Raw genomic sequence first — 9,733 nt, forward strand, 5'->3', positions numbered from 1 at the left:
GGTGAGGTAAAGATGGAGAATCCCCCACCAGCTCCTCCAGGATGCTCCAGCTACCGGTGTGTCTCCTCACCGTGTCCCTTCTCCAGCTCAGTGCCAGGAAAACCTGAAGGGAAGAGGATGATGATGATGAGGAGGAAAGCTTCGGTGCTACGGCGAGCCTTCGGCCTCGGGTCGTGCCGGAGGAGGGATGGAGGAGCTGTGTGGCACCGGTGGTTCCTCAGGGCTGCCTGGGGCTCAGCTCCACCAGTTTAATGTTTAAAAGGGTTTTGGCAAAGGGAGCGGGTGTGGTGGTGGCACCGTGCCCGTCCCGAGCAGCATAAGACACCGGGAAGGGTTGGCGTGACCAGGAAACTTCACGCCCCAGGAAACTGGGGCGTGAAGTCCTCCAGTTGGAAACCAGTTTGCAGGCTGGTTCTGCTGGGAGGGTTTGGGTTATCCGAGAGTTACTGGTGGCAAAGCAAAGTGGGGGTGGGAGTGGGTTTGGGGGGGGGGATTTTTTTAATTCGGGGGGGGGGGGAGTTTGAGGGCTTCATCCTTTTGGGGGGAGTCCTGAAAGCTGGGTGCTCACTGTTGAAGGCTAAGGTGGCAAATTTACTGTGAGGGCCACTGCCACGTACCTGCTACCACCAATTAAACCGACGTGGAAGTCATCCGACCCGGTGTGGGTCGAGCAGTGGCCCCTGCCAAAGCCTCGAACGGATGCTCTTCTTGAGCTACTTGACTGTGAATTACAGTGAGGTCATATAGAGCCTCCTACCAGTCCATGGAACACCCCAGTTTTTGTAATACCCAGTCAAGGGTTTCGCCTCCTGCATGACCTACGTGAAGTAAACAAGAGAATTCAGCCTATGGGGCCCTGTCCAAAACGCTGCTGCCCATGAACTCTATGATACCAAAAGGGCAACCTTGTGCTGTCCTTGACATTAAAGGCTGTTTTTTCTCTATCCCTTTGCATGAGGAGGACAAGGAGCAGATTGCTTTTCCTGTCATGTTTCCAAACAGCCAACGCCCTCACCTGCCCTTCCAGTGGAAGGTGCTGCCCCAGGGAATGATCAACCCACCTACCATCTGCCAAATCACAGTGGATCGAGCGCTGGCACCAGTACGACGCAGCGACCGCGACCGTCATTCAGTATACGGATGACATCTTGATCGCTGCACCAACGGGGAGTCAAGTGGAGCAGCTGGTAACAACGGTCTCTGAGACCCTGAAATCAAAACGGGTTCGAAATTGTGAGCGTGAAAATTAAGAGAGTGTGAGTGAGTTTCTTGGGGGGGGTGGGGATAACAAGCTCTTACGTAACCCCACCTCTAATAAAAATCCGCCAGGACATCAAAACGCTCCATGACATGCAACAGTTAGTGGGCTCTTTGCAATGGCTCCATAATCTTGTCTTGATTCCTCCAGAAATTATGAATCCCCTGTATGATCTCTTGGAAGGGAGCAGAAAAGTCTGACAGCAGAGGCAAGGAACTCTCTCGACTTTATCGAGCAGCAGATACCATCAAGTACGCCTGACAGATGGAACCTGGAGGTACCACTTGACCTGTATGTACATTTCACAGAGGGAGGGGGTGTAGGGGCACTAGCCCAAGCCCCGCCCTGAAAAAGCCCAACCCATACAGTGGGTAGTCCTGGGGAAGCCGTCGCGTGCATTCGCTCCAGGAGTTGAGTGCCTTGGTAACCTCATCATGAAAGGTAGAAAACTTGCCCTAAGTCACCTGGGAGTCAAACCAGCCAAGATATACCTACCCTTCCACAAACAGCTCCCAGCACAGCCAGTGGCAATGTCAGAGTGTCTGGCTATAGCCCTGGTTGGATTCGGTGGGGAAATCGGGCACGCTGCAAAGCCCCCTTGGACTCAGATGCTGAAAATCATTGACACTGACCTTCCACAAAAAGTCTTGGACCGACCCCAACAGGGACCAACGGTCTTTACAGACGCATCCTCAGCAACCTCAACGGCGGCTGCGGTGTGGCAAGCAGAAGAAGAATGGCACTGTGTTAAAATGACTGTCTGTGGGCTTTCAGTGCAGCAGCTAGAGGCAGTGGCCATCATGCTGGCGTGCGGACTGTTTCCAACAGAGCATCTTAACATAGTGACCGAGTCAATGTTCGCAGCCAAGCTTTGCTTAGCCATGTCAGGACCTGGTGTGCCAATGTCTGCAACAGCCTTAATGCTAGAAGCAGCACTTTCTTCCTGAGAGGGCACCGTATCAGTCATCCACATCGACAGCCACAGCCTGGTAAAAGGGTTTTTCCAAACCAGCAATGACAAAGCAGATGCTGCTGCAAAAGGGTTGTGGACGCTGAGAGATGCTTGCCAGCTGCATGAATTGGTGCTGGAACAGGCTGCCCAGAGAGGGGGTGGATTCCCCGTCCCTGGAGGTGTTCAGGGCCAAGTTGGATGGGGCAACCTTGTGTAGCTCCAGGCCTGGAGGTTGGTGGCCCTGCCTGTGGCAGGGGGGTTGGAGCTCTGTGATCCTTGGGGTCCCTTCCAACCCAGACCATTCTATGATTCTATGAATCTCTCCATATAGGAGCTAAAGCGCTAGCAAGGAGATGTGGGATCTCAGTCAAGGACGCGAAACACGTGGTAGCCACGTGCCCTCACTGCCAGAAATCACCGCTGTGGTGCAGTGGAGTCAATCCCAGAAGCCTTAAAGCCTCTGAGGTGTGGCAGTCGGATTTTACGCTCTGTCAGCTGCTGAAACCTCATACGGTGGAGTAATTGTAGCTACACAACACTCTAAGGTCGACTCCAAAGCGACCATCCAGCACTGGCTAACAGCCATGGCATGGCTTGGCTTCCCTAATCAAATTAAGACAGACACTGGCTCAAACTTTGTCTCTAAATCAGTTCAGGCATCCGCTCACAAATGGGGCATCACCCTAATGTATGGGATTCCGTATAACAGCACAGGTCAAGCCATAATCAAACGAGCGAATCGGGCATTAAAATCTAAGTTGGAAGTGTTAGTGTGGAAAGTGCTAAGAAATGTTGCTTTTGCAAACTGGAAAATGTTATTGTATTCTTTACTGACTTAAAGGACTTAGGCTGCCTCATCAGGAATCCTGTGTAGAGAATTTAGGATAGCACATAAAATAAGGGGGAATACTGTTCTCAAATAAGGGTTCAATTTGAGTACATAGCTCTGCTAAAAGATACAGATGATCCTGGACAATGAGATAAGGGGTTAAATCGTGACTGAGGACATGGGCTGGAATTTATAAGGAAATCAGGCTCAAGGAACAGGCTTCAACCATGTGGATTGGACATCAAGGCAAACAGGAAAAACGGGCAAAACGATGTGGGGGGTCTGGATAAATCTGATCATTTTGATCAGGAGTGAACAAACCTTTCACAAAATTAACATGTGCAATCTGAAACCTGTCTGGAGCTTTGACTTCCTTCAGCCCAGGGCCATGTCAGTTGCTGGGAAAGTTAAGATAAAGACAACTACTGGCCAGTAAGCAGTTGTCCCAGACAAAAGGACTCCTACATTTTAATTTACTTCACCAATGGAAGTGGGAACATCCCAGACATGCCATGTGTATTATATTGTGCACTGCTGTGGATGGGGCGCCTGGGTTGAGCCTGTAAAACCCATAGTTAAACAGAGGAAGGAGGAGGTGAAAGGTTCAACCTGAGGAAGACTCGGGAGCCTTCATCGCTGAGACCCCCGACAACCACTACCACAGGACGATGCGCAGACGCAATTGGGAGGAGTTTATGGAAACCACCTCTTGGAACTCATCTTAATAGGAAGCGGGACAGGTGATGAATATGTAAGGATGTGTGGTATAAAAAGGCTGCAGGCCCTGACCAAAAGTGTGCCGACTTTGTTGGGTCACCCGCTCCTGCAAGAACGTATAATAAATCACTGCTTCACTACTTAAGTCCACCTTAAGTCCTGTTTTTAGGACCTTTTGTCATTTCTAACATTAGCCAAAGTAGAAGGTTTTACAAATACCATTCCTTCAGGAGACCAAGCACGCCTGTTGGCAACTGCTCTAATTAGCACTGAGCCAGTTCCCCAGGGGAGAGGAAGTGAATAGCCCCACTCAAAAAACCTTGGGCCACGCGAGCGTTTAAGAGGAAGGCCCACTGGTTGTAATCAGGGATGAACTAGGGGAATGGGAACAAGGGTGGAGGTTGGTGTGATGGAAAGACACTGGACCATAGGTTTTTAAAATAGAATTAATAGTAATTTATTTAAAAAAAAAAAACAAACCAAAAAACATACCCAGAATGCAAATTCAGTACGTCACTTGCAGGTTATTGTTGGATACAATGGGGAATTGACTATTGCAGTTTGGAAGGGTGACCACACTGATCACAATCACAAAGATCCACAAAATACTCTGCTGCACCACACAACACACAATAAAATGACCCGCCGTGACGTGCGGAAAATAGACTCTATAACTCGAAAGTTATAAAGTTAGGTATGTTTATTCAGCGCTGGGTGTACGGGGGATCTCTCCACCACAAGCGTGCACCCCTACACAGCAAGCCGTTGGTGTATTTATACAATCTAATAATGAATATTCATTTACACCTATACATATTAATTACCTGTACCGGCCTACCCTCGCCTCCTATGCTAATTAGTTTATCATCTTTCCCGCTTGCGCAGATCCTTCAAAAAAATGATGGGCCTGGGTCTCTGGTGGTCCATGGGATGAAGGCCCCGAGTCTTCCTCACGATGGACTTTTCAACTTTCTTGCCTGGAACGCAAGAATCTTGCCAACCTACAGTGTTCTTATCCGTTTGGACCAATTTATGTCCCTACAGGGAGACCTGTGGATGTATTCCAGCTATCTGTTCCCTCATTAGCAAAGAGATAATTGACATTCTCTGTGATGGATGTTATCCTGTTCCCATTCTGTCTCCTGAAATTTTCCTACAGCTGTTCCCTACAAAATCTACCTCCCTGCAAGCCAGTTCCTGTGGGCCTCCTTATCTGTTTCTTCAAGCTACATAATTACATGACTTCAATCTTTGTGGGCTATTCTTTCTATTTCTATATGCCCCCCCCCCCCCCATATCAGCAGCAGAGTCACAAACCCCACGGTTACGCTCCCCGTAGGCAATTCACAAAGTCCTCTTATGGCAACCGCTGTGGCTTCCCTAAAACACACTTTCACAGCTCACAAGCACACAAAATGTTACCCATATGTTAGTCACTCAGAACGACACACTTAAAACATATCAAATAGTCACTTACCCTGTCTCCCAGGTAAGGGTTCCCAATACGTTACCTCAGCGGGTCTCCTCCTAAGGTTGGAGGAAGGGCTCCCAATAGGAGCTGGAATGCCAGGGCTTTTATTTGGTTCATTTTGCTGATGTGTGTGACAGGATGCAGGGCTGGGCCTGACACCTCCAGCCCTATCTCTTGCATATTCCCACTATCTTGGCCCATTGAAACCAAATGGGGACCCTTAGGGCTTGCCAAACAGTTTGAGTAGTGGTTTGATTGGGACTCAGGATGTATGTCTGTGGAAGGAAGCCAAGGCTTAGCCAGGCTCTATACAGGTTTTTCAGGTTGTGTGAAGTGCTCTCTTCAGTCTGTTTACACCACAACTCAAGTCTGAGCCATCTACACAGCTCCCCATGAGGTGTCTCTGCAGATAAAGAGCTTAAAAGCAGCCCAAGACTGAGTTGTGTATTACAACTCCCCTTAAGCTGCCTGCTCTGCCTGGGCACTATTGAAACCTGTGTGTGTTTAGCTCAGCCTTACAGTTGGTCCTTACGGGATGAGGCTATGCTGCTGTTAAGAAAGATGGTAGAGTTAAATGATGTCCACTTAAATCCATTAAGCCAGAATAAAACTAATGAAAACTGGGAGTTTTTATCCACAGGATCAGATCATGGGATGCCCCTGTGACCCGTGCACCAAAGGAGGACAACAAGTCCTGTTTGCACCTAGAGGTTCCACGCTGGCAGAGTCCAAACAACGGCGAAACAGCCTCCGTGGGGAAGCGCAGAGATGGTTCTCTGTGCTTTTGCTTTTGGGGTTTGTCGTACCATCTATGGGTTTGTGTGAACATCAACCATGGGAATGGGTGTTAGGCATGTTAGAAATGACAAAAGGTCCTAAAAACAGGACTTAAGGTAGACAAGGAGTGAAGCAGTGATTTATTATACGTTCTTGCAAGGCTGGGTGACCCAACAAAGTCGGCACACTTTTGGTGAGGGCCAGCAGCCTTTTTATACCACACATCTATACATATTCATCACCTGTCCCACTTCCTATTAAGATGAGTTCCAAGAGGTGGTTTCCATAAACTCCTCCCAATTGCGTCTGCGCATCGTCCTGTGGTAGTGGTCGTCGGGGGTCTCAGCGATGAAGGCTCCTAGGTCTTCCTCAGGTTGAACCTTTCACCTCCTCCTTCCTCTGTTTAACTATGGGTTTTACAGGCTCAACCCAGGCGCCCCATCCACAGCAGCGCACAATATAATACACATGGCATGTCTGGGACATTCCCACTTCCATTGGTGAAGTAAATTAACATGTAGGAGTCCTTTTGTCTGGGACAACTGCTTACTGGCCAGTAGTTGTCTTTATCTTAACTTTCCCAGCAACTAACATGGCCCTGGGCTGAAGGAAGTCAAAGCTCCAGACAGGTTTCAGATTGCACATGTTAATTTTGTGAAAGGTTTGTTCACTCCTGATCAAAATGATCAGATTTATCCAGACCCCCCACATCGTTTTGCCCGTTTTTCCTGTTTGCCTTGATGTCCAATCCACATGGTTGAAGCCTGTTCGTTGAGCCTGATTTCCTTAAGTTCCAGCCCATGTCCTCAGTCACGATTTAACCCCTTATCTCATTGTCCAGGATCATCTGTATCTTTTAGCAGAGCTATGTACTCAAATTGAACCCTAATTTGAGAACAGTATTCCCCCTTATTTTATGTGCTATCCTAAATTCTCTACACAGGATTCCTGATGAGGCAGCCTGAGTCCTTTAAGTCAGTAAAGAATACCATAACATTTTTCAGTTTGCAAAAGCAACATTTCTTAGCACTTTCCACAGGAAGATGGGAGGATCAGAAAATATTATGAAAGATCGTCACCTCAGGGCCCCCGAGCTTTGAGGTGTCCCCCTGTGACCTAGTCCCATTGAAGCCTTGCTTAAGTGATGTGAGGTACTATGTGTGTCCTAGCTTGAATCCTGGCAAATCTCACTGCAACTCCCCAAGTCACTACTACTGTCCTTCTTGGGGATGTGAGTCCATAGCCTCTGACTGGAAACCAGGAGCAGGACCGGGTAAGTACCTAAAGGTTCAATTTGGACCTCACAAATGCTTTAGGTACAAAGATCAAACGTGGGTGAGAACTTTGAGGATTCAGCTGGCAATAAAACCTAAGGACAGAGAGTTATGTGAATATCTTCTGTTAAATGCAACCAATGAAAATGACCTGGGATGGACTATCAGTAAACCCTGGGGATTTAGGTATTGGGAATCTGGCAAGGATAGGGGGGGGCTGTGTTTTATTAAAAGACAGGAGCTAAGAAGCATCTTGGCAATCGGTCCCAATGTCCTGATCAAAAGCAATAATCAGCAAGGAAGAGACAACCTGCCAATTCCTACCTCTGTCCCAACCAGTCCCCTACCAGCTAAACGAATGGTCTCCTTAGGTAAACCGATCCCACACTCTCACCATTTGACTGACAAACCATTCTTTGGCGTGTTGGGTGCTACTTTTAGGTCACTGAATCCATCCAGCCCGAATCTCACAAGCTCATGTTGGTTACTCTATGGTGTCTATCCTCCTTTCTGTGAGGGCATTGCCCTCGACACTCCTTTTAGCTATTCATTGGACTGTGGCAGGGGGGTTGGAGCTCTCTGATCCTTGGAGTCCCTTTCCAAGCCAGATCAGTCTATGATTCTGTGATTCAGTGCAGGTGGGATACACCACGGAGAGGAAGCACTTTGAACCAGGTTGGAGGCCAAGGCATGTGCTTTGGCAATGCCACCTTAGCGAGCTGGAACAGTGGGGTCCGTGCAGAAACCGTTGCGATCGAGAGGAGCCATAAATGGGCAATTCCATCAGCATCAGGGATGTGGATCTGCCATCAGACAGGGCTGACCCCCTGCGTGTCCCTTGAGCGTTTCAACCCTGCAACTGACTTCTGTGCACAAATGTTGATTGTTCCCAGGGTCCTCTATTGTTCAGGTGAAGAAATGAGCTATCAATGGGGAGAAGCAGACGACAAGACTCCAAAATAAATACTGACAGCACTGACAATAGCAACACTGCTTGGCCTGGGAGCAGCCAAGGGAGTGACCTCATCGGTGACCCAACAGCGAGACCTGTCTCAGCTACAAACCCCCATCGATGAAAAAATCTATGACCTTTCTAGAACAGTCCATCTCCTCCCTCTCAGAGGTCGTTTTGCAGAACAGACGGGGTTTAGACCTCCTGTTCACCTCCTGAAAGAGGAGAGTGTTGCTTTTATGCTGACCACGCTGGGGTAAGTCAGAGATTCCATGGCCCAACTCAAAGAAAGGTTGGCTCAGAGAAAAAAGGGAAAGGGAGGCCCAACAAGGATGGTTGGAATGGTGGTTTAATCATTCACCGTGGCTGACCACCCTAATATCTACTCTAATAGAGCCTATCACAGTGGTCATAGTAGCATCAATTTTTGGACCCTGTACTCTCAACAAGCTCGTATCATTTGTCAAGAGTCAGTTAGAGAAGGTGAACATCTTCTTTCTAGACAACCAACAGCTGCTTTAAGAATGCAACTTGTAAGTACTATCTTTACTATCTTGTAGTTGTCCTTAGTACAAACCACTATCTAAATTACCTCTATCCCTTACCTAGTGTGCCTTATACTGTCAGTATTACAAGCTATCAGTGTTATAAGCTATCATTTCTATCAGCTGTCAGTGTTGTAAGCCAATTTGCACTTTCAGTAGATTAATTAAGTATAGGGGGGGGGGAGATGTAGGTAGTTAGGGTCTGGCGGGCGGAAGATGTGCTGTACACAAAGGTAGGACCCTTCTAGGACCCTTCTAGGACCCTTCCAGGACTTTCTCAGGTAGCCAATAGCATTAAGCCTATGATGTAAGCGGGTGGAAGTGATGTCATGAGTGTGAGCTACATAAGGCTGTTGTAATGACCATTAAACACCATTTGCCATCCACCACATTGGTGTCTGCGTGCTGGTGGCCTGAGTGGCCAGGGGGTGGCTGCTGGAGTGGCCAGGGGGTGTCTGCTGGAGTGGCCAGGGGGTGGCTGCTGTGCCGTTACTGAACCAGGTCGCCACGCCGTGAACGGCGACAGTGGTGGGAGCAGGGAGCCAGAGGGATGGTGGCACCGCGGTGGTCCCGGGGTGGGGGGAAAACCCACCCTCTCTCCATCACCATGGCAACACTGGACACCCCTCAGCATGGCAACACCTCCTCCCAGGACCACCTCACGTCCATCACCACTGCGACAGGCTTCCCCCCACCACCCTACTAGAACCTCCCCATAGGAAGGGCACCACTGCATCACCATGGCAACAGCCCCATGGCATCGCCATGGCAACAGCCCCATCACCCCCCCCCCCCCCAACGTCTCCCCCCTCCCAAAAGAAGGCAGAGAGAGGGTGGAAAAAGCCACTATCATTTATTAATTCCATAATAAAACCCAGACCAGAGTCCAGCACAGGGTCAGCGGCGCCGCTAAACGAGGCCGCGTTCGTTAAGAGGCGCCGGCGGCGCCGGCATCACC

The sequence above is a fragment of the Gallinula chloropus genome, assembly GCF_964237585.1.
Source record: "Gallinula chloropus genome assembly, chromosome: 2".
NCBI lineage: Eukaryota > Metazoa > Chordata > Aves > Gruiformes > Rallidae > Gallinula > Gallinula chloropus.